Here is a 15,309-nt window from a genome sequence, read left to right on the forward strand (position 1 = left end):
CTCTCGACTCTTCCGGTGATTTTTTTTCTTTTGAATGCTGATTTAAGCTCGGCTTTTGTCAGGATCTGATGGTTTTAAAACCGTTTTACCAAATGTGTTTTTTATCAGAGAAAACCTGCACTAAAATCTGTGTGCGAGTGTACAATTCGAGAGTAGCGGGCACGCTCGCGGGAGGGACAGCAGTGAAGCCGTCGGCTGCCTTTCAACTGTGACACACATGCGCACGATATATATAATAAGTTGATGCTGTAGCAGTTATTAGCACAACGTTTAGAAAAAAAAAAATACTGACAAAACACCGGTATGACAGGAAAGCGCTGTGAAATTGAGAACATGTTACAGTCTATTTTTTTTCAGGCAGTATTTTAACTGTCCCGAGCGGGCAGCTGAACGTGCAATCAGCTGGCCCGGACTCTATCAATCACTCATACGGGCCAGCGGACCAGTTATAATGTCGAGCCCTGACTATCCATCACGATATCTCTTAGTCCTATATTTAGATATCCACTGAATATCAGGGACATTTTATCTCTGGTTCTATTACACAGATGTATGGCTAAGAAGCCCAGACTCTCCTCCGCCTTTACCACAGTTTTCTGGCCCTGGCTGAGAGAGGTGGGCAGTAATTGGAATGGTCAGGGTGTGCCAGATTCATTGGGGAGAAGAGAAGGAAGGACAGAGTCTCTCAGAGAGAGAGAGAGAGAGAGAGAGATGGTTTCAATGCTGTCAGCAGATCAGAGTCTTTCTAATGATCTGATGGAATAATCTCACTTCTACTCCAGGGATAAGTTAACCCTTTACTGACTGCTAACCACTGACATGGCAAACTTGCAGTCTGTGTGCTTGAAATTTTTGCAGTTTGTGTGCCTGTGTGTGTGTGTGTGTGTGTGTGTGTGTGTGTGTGTGTGTGTGTGTGTGTGTGTGTGTGTGTGTGTGTTTTTGGGTGTGTGAATTCATGTTGTATTCACCTCCTTCCCTCCCTCTCCCTGTGCAGCTCTCCTCAGCTCTGCTCTTTGATGCGGTGTACGCGGTGGTGGCAGCCGTCCAGGAGTTGAACCGAAGCCAGAATGTTGCTGCCACTCAGCTCTCCTGCAAGTCCTCCAAGATCTGGGAGCATGGCAACAGCCTCATGAACTACCTGAGGATGGTAAGACTGCCTCTACTGGAACAGTTTACTCTCTTGATGTAGGTCCGGCTTATTATGAAGGAAATGTGTTATATTTCACATTTATCTGTTTAAAGTCAAATTGTCTTGGCCCTTGATAATTCAATGAACACGTTAAAAAAACAGAAATAAAACAAATGCTTGCCATCTAGCTTTGATAAATGTTTTTAGCCTATAGGCTTACAGGTGGTGAGTGTATGGCCTCCTCATATATCACCTGGAAGGTTACTCCAGGACTGTGCTGCATGACGAACTCTTGAAACGGCCGTTTAGGCCAGCCCCAGATGCCCATAGGGTCCAAGATGCTTCTTATGACCTTAGCTTCAGCAAGAAAGTAAAACAGGTATTACAAAATGCATTTTCTCATTCTTTTATAAAAGCTTTTGTGTTCATTTTGCCATTTTCTGACTCTTTTGCTTGAAGCAACAAGAAGTGCAAGAAATAAAATATTTAGATAATATCTTGTCATATTCTTTAGTCTGTGCTTTAATCTTTGTTAATGATCATCCCATCAACGAGAGGTAAGTTTATCTCATCTCTATGTAATACTGTGAGACTAAAAATGAAGGGGAGACAAAGATGAGCTGTCAGTGAATAAAATGTTTTATCCTGTTAAAGAGAAAATAATGTACTATCAAAATACTTAAGTATGACATGTGTTTGATATCACACTGTTTGCCTTAATGATTAATGTCTCTCCTATTTTGCTCCATTTGATAAATAACCGTTGATGATAGGTGCAGTTTAGGAGAAAGCAGGATGGGTTACTTGGTGAGATTTTTTTAACATATTGTTCTCTCTCTCTCTGTTTTGGACAGGTGGAATTGGAAGGTCTAACAGGCCACATTCAACAGCAAAGGCCAGCAGTCTAATTACGCCCTGAGGATCATGTTGAACAGCGAGGAAGGACTAAGGCAGGTAAAGTAACTCTCAGTCTAACAGATGTATTGTTGGTGTTGTCGGCCCCAACATCAGAACAGCCTCACCACAGCATAAAGTCCATGTGAGTGGCTCAAAAGAATTGATGTGTGAATAGGTTGTATTTTTGAAGTTGCTCACACCTCTATTTTCATTGACCATAATATACTTGTTATTGCTGAACACAAAGCTCCTGAGCACAGTCCAGATCTCAGCAGGGCACTCCTGCTGTCAAATGTTACATTTGCTGTCTTCATAGCAGAGATGTAAGTCCAGGGATTAAAGCAAAAAAATAAACATTTGACTGAAAATTCAGTCAAACTCTGGTTTGACTGGCCAGAGTCTGGTCCACTCATGTGCTGCAACATATGTGGCATGTGAGTGGCATATGCTGGTCTTGTCCACTCATGTGCCACAGCATATGCCGCATATGAGTGGCATATGTCGTGGCAAATAATCGGCATATGAGTGGCATATGCCATTCTGGTCCACTCGTGATGTGTCAGGCAGGCATATGCCGGTCTGGTCAACTCATGTGCCGCCGTTCTTGTCCCCTCATGTACTGTGTCAGGCCGGCCTCTGAGTGGCATATGCCGTTCTTGTCCATTCGTGTGCCGTGGCATATGCCGCAATTCAGTTTTACACTCTGTCTAATGAACATGCTACATAAACATAGGCTGAAATACATACACATGCACAAACTGGATCCTATGGACGCATTGATGGAGAGGTCTCAGAGTGAGGGGGCTGCACACAGCGAGCGCTCCAGAGAAGTTTTGGGGTTCTGTGCCTTGCTCAAGGGCACCTCGGCAGTGCTCAGGAAGTGGACTGGCACCTCTCAAGCTACCAGACCAATTTCCAGACAGTCCGTGCCGGGAAACCTCAGATTCCCAACCCAACTCCCTACAGACTGAGCTACTGCCGCCCCATGAGTGGCATATGAGTGACATATGCCGCAGGATATGAGTGCCATATGCCGTTCTGGTCCATTCATGTGCCGCAGCATATATGTTCCGGCCTGACACAGCACATGAGTAGAACAGAACAGCATATGCCACTCATATACCGCGGCATATGAGTGGCATATGCCGTTGTGGTCCCCTCATGTGCTGTGTCAGGCCGGCAAATGAGTGGCATATGCCGTTCTGGTCCACTCAAGTGCTGTTTTCCGGATCCATGGATTGCCGGCTAGGGGATGCTTTACGATCAGGTTTGGACACAGGGCAAAGTTTGTTCAGAGGCGAGGCTAGTGAGGAGAGATCTGTAGAGATTGTGGCAAAATCCGTATGAGCAGGCATGGCATTTATGCTTTTAATCCACACCATTTTTGGTAGTTATTGTGCTACTATTATGATGCACATAGCTTTACAGTACAGAGATGAATACCTGAGTTTCACACCTCTGTTTTAATACATTTGACCCTTTCGAACTGATCGAAGTTTCAGCCTGAATGTGAGGAAATTCTGACCTAAGCAATCTTTGAAGAGACAGACAGACGCCCATCTGCCTTTATTAACCTTGTCTGCGTCTCCCCACGTCCCCTCTTTACACTGGCACCGGGCCAGTCAACAGAAGGATAATGCAATCAGGTCTAATGTGATGATTTCAAGTAGAAGTATTATATAGCAGCTCTGCCAGTTATGGTAATGGAGAGAGGGAAGGTGCTACATAGGGGATGGGATTGGACGGGGTAGTTATTGGTTATGTTGAGTAACACCTCTCACATGCTGCTGGGTTTGGACTGCTGCAGCTGGACAGACATTGGAGGTGCCAGGGCTTTGGCAGGGTTAAGGAAGGTGGCTCACTGCCCCCACACACACATGCGCACACACACACACACACACACACACACACAAACAGAGTCCCACCTTTACACTCAGAGTTTTGGCAGAATATTTGCCACTGAACATATGAGTAGTTGATACAAATGGTCTTTTGTTTGGCTCAACTTGATTAGTTGCATCATAATGAACTACACCCACACTGTGTCTCACCAGTCACTGCAGATTTAAAAAGAGGACTTTCATTCACAATGGAGCTCAAAGAGAAAAGAATGTCCTCCAAGTTTTTTCAACACTAGAGAGGAATTAATGAGTCCCCTCTTACACAATGTGATCTCCATCCTTTTCCTACGCTTTGTCTCTCTTCCCTTAGTCGATGTAACAACAACCACTCATCTCAAACACTATGCTAACCTCCTCAGGGTCCCAACACCCTACAGCCAATCACTGTTGCAAATTGAAATTCTCTTGCAGGCATTTCAACACATTAAAACAGTGTCCTACTTTTCTGCTCCATCCTTCTGTTTTATTTATAGCTATCTGTTTGAAAGTAACAAGTGGTCTGCCAGTCCTTGATTTAGTCAATATCAGTGTTTTTTTCGTCATGACTTTCAGAACTTTTTAAGCCTCATATGCACCAGTCATGGGAATGTAATTTGTAACTTGTTACTTTTAGCTCTGACTAGAGTATTTTAAGGGTTAAGAGAATGTAAATCATGCTTAAGTTGTAAAACAGCCCTCATTTGTCGCCACCACGATCTCAAGCGTTTATTCTGAGCTTTTTGAAAGGTGCAGATTTCCAGATTTTTTTGCAGAGAGTTCCTTGAAAAATAGTAAAACACCATGTCAACATTAGGGATTTCAATAGTAAAATGAATGTTCCCATGATATAGTGTAGGCCTTTTATGAATACCTTTTAATCAAGGATTTTTGCATTTCTCTACAAAATAATGCTTTATTTACTGTTTTTCAAATGGATATGTCTAATACAAGCAACTGGGCGGATCCGAAGACGAGTCTTAACAATTGTACCTTCACTTATCAATAATCATCTTTAAGTGTTGGTCCATTGCAATTTTTGGGGGGGAATGCATCTGGTGGTTCAAATTACAGCAATTTTTTTCAGGTGTTCAGATGAAGTTGATAAGCAGTAAGAATGATAGTCAGCTGGAATTATCAGTTTTGTTTGCGCATAGTAATGAAGTAGTAGGTCATCAAGTATTTTTTTGGAGCAAGAGTCGCTCAAAGGAGTCCTTTGGAATCTTATAATGCAATAGACATGTATAAGGCCAACATTCAATTTTAATGGAAATCATTTCAAAGCAGTAGATAATTAAATAGCATAACATAACAACTTAGTCACAGTAAAAAGTACTATAAATTGAAAATTCAAAAAATGAATAGAATGAAAGTTTTGTGGTTGCACAACAACAGAAGTATACGATATATGATCACACACCACTCTCAGTACATTGTACAGTTGTACACACATAGACACACGCACACACAGACATACACGCACACACACACACACACACACACACGCTGACTTTACTGTCCATTGGTTCTTCACCTTTGAATTTCACTTTCAAAACTGGAGCAAATGGCAGCCATTCGGAGGGGAAATGAGTCGTCAGTAATTGATCAGATAGGAGACGACTTGCTCTCCTGGGTGAGTACAATTCTCAGGCTGAGATTGTGTTTCCTCCCTTCAAACATTTTCTTTCATTGAATGAATTTCAGGATGACTGATGTGGTGGGTTGGAAAAGCATTGTGCAAGTAAAATTGAAGTGTTCACATACATATCTCTATAGAGACTCAAAAAGTGTGATGTTGGTGTGAGACATTGGTTATTTGCATTTTTCTGCACACTTAACATTACATCTAAAATCTTGCCCCAAAAATCCTCAAAGGCAAAAACCTCACACATGAAATAAAAGATTATGAATCTTTGTAGCCAGGGAGTGAAATGGAAGTCTTAGATACATTAGATGTGATGTAGCGACATATTAGCTGCCTGCCTTGGCTGAAATGTTTCTATTGGGAATAAGTAGAGTACACGTTCCCCTAAGGGTCTGAGCATTGATCTAGTCTACATTAAAAGTTAAGCTCTCTCTTCTACTTTGAGGACTTAAGTCTGGCCTTCTTCTAGTAGTTGCTACTGATGGTTTAATTGTATGACATTACCATGGCAACATCCCCTGATGTAGATTGACTTGGTGACTGAACACAATCTCTGTTCGTCCGTGCTTTGTCCTGTCTTGGTTTGGACAGTTATATTGAAGCAGTGGAGAGGAGGAGAAGATCAAGCAGACAGTTGGGACGTTCTGCAGTTTCCAGCGGTTTGCTTTAGAGATCATCAAGACCAAGAAAAAGACTTCTGCTTCATTTTGTTTCCCATGCTCATCTACTGCATAAAACTGCAACACAAAAAGATAAATATGAACTTAAAGATGACCAGAGTCAAGCTCAGAACATATCATACAGAATCGTGAAGTGTCACTTGAATAGTAATCAGACTATGATCTAATTCTACTTTTAGCCAACTGCAGCTTAAGGACATCATTCCCTTTAGAGATGCAGTGACATACCAAGCACCCCCCAAGACTTTATTGCTATGTACACAAGTGCTATAGTGCTGCTTTACCAACCTCACAACACAAGAAGAACAACAGCAGCAACAAATGTATTTTTGTATTTTCTCCAGAAGTGTCTGAAATGCACTACTTTCCTGAGTCTTTTTTTAAAGCTTTATTTTTGGGCTTTTTATGCCTTTATTGTAGAGATAGGACATTGGGTAGAGTCAGAAATTGGGGAGAGAGAGAGAGAGAGAGAGAGAGTGGGGAATGACATGCGGGAAAGGAGCCACAGGTCAGATTTGAACATGGGCCACCTTCTTTGAGGACTATATCCTCTGAACGCAAGTATTTTGAATATGTGGGAAAACCTTTAAATATTTACATGTAAGAAATGGGAAACATGGATTTTTGGACACATTTGATTAAAACAAAAACATGAAATCTCACATACATCACAATTGCAACCCACAGAATTTCTCGTGACTGATTGCTATAGACATGACACTTGGTATAATCAGAGCATACAAAGCTTCCCCGGCACTATTAAGCCTTGATGTCATCGTGCCTGCAGGAAGAGCCACGGCACAAACTACTTAGGGTTCATCAAGGTTCAAAACTGATCCCTCGTCTGCACTCTTATTCAGACACTTCACACAATCACAAGTTCTGTCACAGGAAGCCAAATTATACTCTAGATTGCTTTATAGCTTTGTTGCAGCAATAAGTGATTTATGATTTAGTTACTGTATTCAGCCTTTCTCTCACTAAGATCCTCTAATCAATTAATATGCTTTTTTTTTCATTTAAGATTCTGGATGTTAATAAACACAATCGGTACAAATGTAGATCAACTCTTGAAATAGAAGAATGCAGATAGATGAACAAATTAGTTTCATGCAAGGTTCAGTGTGGCATTAGGGCAACATCAGTGAGTTACAGATGACAATGGAGGGATTCACATTTTAATGCTCCTGGCAGGGGGGGGTGCACATTTTAGGAAATGTCTCACCCATTATTTGGTTCATCATTTCTGTCTTGGCTGCAGTTCAGCCTTCACACAGAGAGCACACTAATGATAAAGTTAACCAGCTATTAGAGGATCATAATGTCCCCCCTGCTTAATCACAATTTCTTAGAACGATGGTGTGGTAATGGACAGAGGAAACATAGCCAGACAGTCCCCTGCAGAACTAAGGGGGCCTTGCTTCTTTTTTGATGTCTTAATATCCTTTTAGACAGCGCATCGGAGAAAGACAAAGTGAAGCAAGCAGCAGACTGCTGTAGGAAGATTCTCAATCACGTCAACCAGGCTGTGAAGGAATCTGAGGACAAGCAGGTGGGATGTTTTTTTAAATCTCTTTTTTATTTAATGCTATCCCCCAAACTTATTTTGTCTTCTATGTTTTCTCCTCCTAGGTCCTTCCTTCTTTTCTGTTCTGTTATTAATTTTTATTTACCCTGTTATCTGCTCCCTGGAGAATCCCTTCTCTTTAAAGAGTGCCTACTCATCCAATTTCCTCTGTCTCATTTTTTCTCTCTTCTTCCTCTAGAGGTTGGAGGACAATCAGAGAAGTCAGACGGACAACCCCATGATCTTGGAGCTAAACGTGAGTTAGAGACAAAATAATGCGGTATTTTGATATCAGTGTAGTCATGCAGGTACTGCGAATTCTGAAATAATATCGCTCCAAACCTTCTGTCTACAGAGAACTTGTGTCCTTTCATTTTATTGATTAAATAAATTCCTAATGATGCAGTTATGGCCTAATAAGAGTTTTTTTTTTGTTTTGTTTTTTACAAGGTGGCAGCGTCTAATCACCCAAAGAGCTCATGCCAATAAAAGTAATGTCTCACAGTTTCATACCATTATCTCAGTGTGTAGCTTTATCATCTTTCTAACTGAATTCTCAGGGTTTAGAATCATTTACTTAAAGTGTACCTTGTGAGCTAGTGAAAACTAGTGGAGATCATTACACCAAATGTTTAGAGGCTGAGCGAGACCCCAACTCTATTTACACAAGCAATTTTTCAATTTCAAAATGAAGCATTGGACCAAGTGTAAGGACAGAGGAGGCTGCGCTATTTCAGCCTTGCAGGTAAGGCAGAAGTGTGAGGCTGGTATGCTAGGGTGTTCAGTGGAAGTGGGCAGCAGGAGCTCTGTGGCCAGTTCCACCGCAAAACTCCTGAGGGAGGGAGGAGTCAGTAAGCCTAAAAGAAGGCACTAAAGCTATCTTTGCTGCTGCAAAAACGAGGCAATGGCTGTGGCGGTAAAGAACACAGGTTAATAAGCCTTGTGTCCTACACAGCGTCACCTGATGGTCATCTAAACGCGTGCGTGTGTGATTATCGGTGAAACTGTTCAGGTTTGTCTGTAACAGTTATTGACCATTTTATATTTAATCATTTTACTGTTTTTAATTTGCCTGTCAGCCAATGCCATCAGAGTATTCCCCTTCTGTCATTGAGTTTTATAGTTGTTTTTTTTTAATGCAGCCGACGTCCTTACCTTGTCCCCGATCAGAAAGTGATTCTCATTTCTAGAAAACTGTCAAATGCTTCTCTTGTAAAGAAGAGTAAGTAACATTACGCTCTTTTGTTTCTTAATACTTTAGGAATGGGGGTGAAGATGGTTTTGAGGAGAGAGATCTTCAACAGCCTTTGTCTTCTGTTGGCGACTTTGCTTCTTTGATTCTTTTTTAGTTTAATCATTTTGTCTTTAAATCTTGTTTAGTCCCTGCAGGCTTCAATCTCCCTGAGCTCTGACTGCTCCTCGTCTCTGAGATGGAGTCAGAAAAATGCCCACGTGTGGCCATGAAGTGATTCGTCCTCATCATATTTTTTTTTTTTTTTTTTAGTAATAACCCTTTAAATGTTCAAAATAAGAACATCAGTATTTAAATGCTTATTTGCTCATTTATTTAATGAGAGGTGAAAACAAACAACACAAAAACAGACAAACACAACGTTCTCAGTACGCTGACAGAAAACGATCTGTACAGGCTGAGAAGGTTGGAGAGGTCAGATCAAGCCCGACCCGGTTCAGGTGTTTCTGGGCTGATAGAGCGACTCTTTCTGCTGAACAGCTTCCTCCACAATGGAGGCTGTTTGGCCTCTGAAGGCTGTACCTCCTCCTCTTTGTCCTGCTTCTTCTCTTTCTGTTAGTGGATATATGTATGTGTGTATATAGTTTTGTTCAGGGGTTGTTTAGTGGGGTGGTGACACTACAGCACAGCACTTTTGTTTACTTACCAACATGTCTGATATACGGGGTAAGTTAGGTTATGGATAGTAATTTAGATACAGGTTCAGGACAACAACCTCTCCTAGCTTCAATTAAAATAATGCAGCAATGATGACTAATTCTGTACTTAAAATTTGCACTTGGAATATTAGGGGCATGCATCATCCTGTAAAAAGGAAAAAAATACTGTCATATCTTAAAAAAGAAGAGGTTGCTTTAGTGCTACTTCAGGAAACGCATCTCAAAGATATAGAACATGAAAAGCTTAAGCAAGAATGGGTCGGACAAGTATTTTTTTCATCCTTTACCTCTAATAGTAGAGGAGTTTGTATCCTTATTAACAAAATACTTTCATTCCCACTAGAATCTTGTACCAAAGACAATGCGGGTAGATATGTTATAGTAAAGGGACACCTGTTCAATGAAAAGATCTAAATTTTAAATATCTATTTTCCGCCAGGACATGCTCCTAATCTTGTCACAAAGGCTTTCTCAGAGCTGGCAGAACTGGATTGTGCACAGTCAGTTGTCAGGGACCTTAACTGTACAGTATACTTGACCCTCAAATAGATAAACTGCCTGGAGAAAAAACAAACCCTTCTAAACGGGCAAGAACAACGGCTGATACATGTAAGGATTTGGGTTATCTGAACGTCTGGCAAACACTAAATCCTGGCAACAAAGAATTTACATTCTTCAAAAGCAGCTCCAGAATCGACTACATGTTTGTCCCTAAGACAATGTTGTATTCTGTTCAGTCTTGTGATATTGGTAGCATCACAATATCGGATCATGCGCCTGTCTATTTAAAAATTTCACATGGAGAAGCCCGACAATGTTCAAAGAGATGGAGATTTAATGTACATTTATTGATTGATCTGAATTTTATTTCTTATTTTCAAACAGAGTTTGAAGTGTTTTATTCTATAAACAATACACCAGATGTATCTCCCTCCACTTTATGGGAGACAAGTAAGGCATGTTCCCGGGGCTTAATTATATCATATGGAAAAAAACATATGCGAGAGTGCATATAGGACCCAACTGAAGCTAACCTACAAGCGACTCTAGCTACAAAGGCAGCACTTAACTCATTACTAACTCGTACAGCAGAGTACAATATAAGTAGGCATGTTGCAATCAGGAAAGACACCGGGCCCTGATGGTTTCAGTGTTGAATTCTATAAAAGATTTAGGCTCTCTTCCAAGAACACTCACAGAAGCAAACATTTGCCTGATTCTGAAGAAGGGTAGGCCAAGGGATGAATGTTCTTCCTATCCACCTATCAGCCTGTTAAATGTAGATGTCAAGCTTTTATCTAAAATACTGGCTTTAGGGCTGGAGAAAATCCTCCCACATATTATTAACAATGATCAAACAGGATTCATTGCTGGGAGGAACTCCTGTCATAATGTTAGAAGGCTGCTCAACATTATTCAGTTGTGTCAGAATAACAATCTTAAGGGTCTAGTGGTCTCGTTGGATGCAGAGAAAGCGTTTGACCACATAGAATGGATTTTTTTGTTTTTCACACTTAAAGAATTTGGTTTAGGCATTTTATTGACTGGATACACGTGCTATACCACGAACCATTAGGGGCTGTTATTACAAACAATAAATGCTCTCCATATTTTTCTCTGGGAAGAGGCACAAGGCATGGCTGCCCCCTCTCGCCTTTGCTGTTCGCGATCATGAGGCCGAGGCTATCAAAACCCACCCGGATATTCATGGCATATGTATTAACCACAAACAACATAGGATCTCATTGTATGCGGACGATGTTTTGTTATTCATTACCCAGCCTGAAATATCTATCACTTCAACCTTGAGTATCATTAAACAATTTAGTGAATCTTCTGGATATAAAATACATTTCAGTAAGTCAGAGGCAATGCCGTTGGGGCAAGTGCATTACACTCTCTCTCCTGGAGTATCCCCGTTCCGATGGGCAACACAAGGTTTTGTTTATCTTGGTATATTTATCACTTTCATACTTCAAAAAATGTATAAAGCCAATTTTCAACCTCTCCTGAAACGCATTCATGATGCCCTAGAAAGATGGGTATCTCTTCCACTGTCAATGCTGGGAAGGGTAGCTCTGATCAAGATGAATATCTTGCCCAGGCTGCTCTACCAATTCCAAATGATTCCGATCCTGCTAAACAGTAACACTACTAAGACAATAAATAGTTGGCTGATGACTTTCATTTGGAACCGTAAGAAACCACGACTTAAGTTTACAAAGCTCCAATTACCGGTAGATCGTGGAGGGATGGCAGTCCTGAACATCAAGCTATATCAACTTGCTTCTCAATTTCACTATCTGGTTGATTGGATACGAAACGATTCAGAATCTGTTTGGCTAGATATTGAAGCGTTTAATATAGGCAAACCATTAACACTAGCCAGTCTCCCATTTGTCTTGAATAAAAAAGCATTAGAGGTTGCAGATGACAATGTTATTGTTAAATCTACAGTGAAAGTGTGGGACTTAATTAGAAAATGGGAAAAGAGAACAGGCATTTTGTCAGCAATCACTCCAATTTGGAAGAATATAGACTTTCCACCACGAATGTCAGATGATGGGTTTTCTTTGTGGGAAAATGCAGGTATAAGAATCCTAAAGGATTTATTTGATGGGGACAAAATCATGTCGTTTGACCAACTAAGACTGAAATATAGACTGATTCAAACACATATTTTTAGGTTCCTGCAAGTAAGAAGCTTTTTGCACAATCATACTGGGTCTAAGTTCAGCCTAGAAATGTCAGCAATTGATGAATTACTGTTTAAAATGCGCAGCAATAGGTTTGTAACAGGAAGTTGCTACAAGGCCCTTTATAAGTCCAGTAAAGTAAATGATGCAGTTCTGCAAACATGGGCTCAGGATCTTGGGGTGGAAATTGATGAGGCCACTGGGATAGGTATATGGGATCATGCTAATAACATATCAATATGTAACAGAGCAAAATAATTACAATTTAGGCTGCTACATTGCCTTCAGATATCGTCTCAGCTTAGAAATAGGATGGACCCTCAGAAGACAGCTATGTGTACTAAGTGTAGCAAGGAGATCGGTAGCTTTGTACATACTGTGTGGTCTTGTGTGTATATACAGGATTTTTGGGGGAAAATTGTTTCAAAGTTGAATGTGGTTTTTAACAAGGATTTGAGAATGGACCCAGTATGCCTTCTGTTAGGGATGCCACATCCACAAATCAAGGGCACCCATAATCAAAAACTGCTGAATGTGTTAACCTATGCTGCACGGAAAAGTTTATTACTTAAATGGATTTCACAAAAGCCACCAACCCTCTCAGACTGGCACAATTTTATATTTGACCTGCTTCCCATGGAATATTTGACATATTGGTCCAGAGGGAAAATTGGAATATTTCATCATATATGGACTCCGTTTCTTGATTATGTGGGGCCAAGAATATGTAATGTATTTTGGAGGGTGCTTCCTAGACCAATGAGTGATATTTGAAAAATAAGGAGAGGCTCTGTTGTCTCTATCAATTTACTAACTGTGTGTATCTATATTTACTGTGTGTTTGATTTCATGTTGATAACTCATCTAGTCAGTGATTTAAGACTGTTCTGTGTCTTGTATACAAGTCTGTAAGTTGTGATGCTTTATAAATATTTTAAAAAAACGTAAACTTTTTCAGTGTTTGAGTTTGGGTTCAGTGCACAGACTTACCTGTCTCTGTGCAGACATCCTCAAGTAGAGCAGGTTTCTTCTCCTATCGACTTTATTGATGTAAACGATGTTATCGATGTGATCGATGTTATCGATTCTTGGTTGTTCAGTTTTTCTCTCTCTCTCGTGTGCCGTAAGTGTCTATCTATCGTCTATGTGTGTGTAAGTTTATTTCTATCTCTGGTCTCTGTGTTGGTAAGTTTTTGTCTGTCTCTCTCTATAGTGTGTGTTATCAGGTAAGAAGTTGAAGCTGATATGAGCTGAGTCCGTTCACTGTGTTGATATTTAAACTCTGAGAATGTGACGACTTCACAACGACCCTCTGTGAGCTCATTCTGACAGAACTCTGAGTTCTAATGGAACTCACCGTGTGTGTGTGTGTGTGTGTGTGTGTGTGTGTGTGTGTGTGTACACAGCTATTTCTCCTAATTTTTAAGTACAATAAATTCTTCCTTCTCCCAAGTAGGTAGGCTGTCAAGTAAGTTGCCTAATTGTTATCTCTGAGAACAATCCCACAGAAGTCAACTGCAGTGCATAACCTCAGGGATTGTAACAGAGAATAGATACCATTAGAAAAAGGATTAGACAGTATCAACCACTGAGGGACCCGATCCTCACATTTTGTCCAAAAGTAGCACTAAGAGGCTTCTTTTGAGTCTCTTAGCAGTATATTTAATCCTTGAGGGTTATGGTGGCCAAGGGAAGAGAAGCAAAGATGATGACATCTTGGCATCTACCACATGGAAGAAGCTGTGCACCTCACGACGCTGTGCAACCGACCAGGGCTTTTCTTTGACGTCACAGGCATACAGCCTCTACTGTCTCACCCTGGCAACCTTTGGCCAACCCTAACTATCTGAAGGCATGTAAGAGTTAATGATCCCATCAACACACATACTTAAAAAAAAACACGTATTTTTGGACAATGTTGTCAAGTTTATTTAATGATCTTACACATATTAGTGTGTTTTGTCTTGCAGGAGGTGGGGGCAAAGTAGATTCGTTTAATATGACAAAAGCCAGATAGCGCAACAACAGAAACAAAAGTATCTTAGTTCATGTTCATTACTAACATATACATAACTATATTTCCTCCACAGATTAAACACAGTGGAAGTCATTTCCTGAGGTCTTTATGGAAGTTCAAACTTGCATTCTGTTTCTGCTTTTGTGTCTCGGGCTTTTCTTACAGCTTGTCCTCTGTGCCCCTCCATTTCCCTTGTCTTACAGTTTAATCTTTTTGGCTGCTTTTCCTGCTTCATTAACACAAGGTTAGTATGAACGCTGACATACTATTACCCTGAAAACAATTCAGGAATACATTTATGATTGTACTGCACTGGTGATGAATAGATCCCATTGTGTTTAAAAACTCTTGATTGTGCTGAAGTAGGATTTCAGATGAATTCTAGGTGTGGGTTTTAACTGCAATAAAGAGTCGCAAGGCTCTGATCTGGTCCTGTTGCATTTCTGTGCTGCCTCTTCCTTCTTCTCCTCCTCCTCCACCTCTGTCACTGTCTCTATGAAATGTATTTGTCTCTTGTCAGCTACTTTCTTCTTGTGTGTTTGATTTGGTCCCTTCTTCCTGCTGAACATCTATAGTGACTTTCATGCTTATTTATCCCCTCCCGCACTCTATATGTCATGCTTCCTTGTTTGCCTTTGGGTATCTTGCCCCTTTCCCCCTCAAGGAGCAGCCATGCTCTTTTTATATCAGCTCTTGACAGATAATGCTTCTCCCTGATGCTGTTGGGGATTGTGAGCTGGCTGCCTGATAAGTATATTTAACATATAGGCTACTGTAACAAGTTGGAAGGTTTTGCATAACTTAAATAAATAAATATTCACTCAGCACTCTCCTGCACAGCTGACTGATATGCCCACAGGACTATAAGCAGGTGTTGGTCCCAATGTTGT

This window comes from Labrus mixtus, chromosome 9, assembly GCF_963584025.1.
Source record: "Labrus mixtus chromosome 9, fLabMix1.1, whole genome shotgun sequence".
In the NCBI taxonomy this organism is placed as follows: domain Eukaryota; kingdom Metazoa; phylum Chordata; class Actinopteri; order Labriformes; family Labridae; genus Labrus; species Labrus mixtus.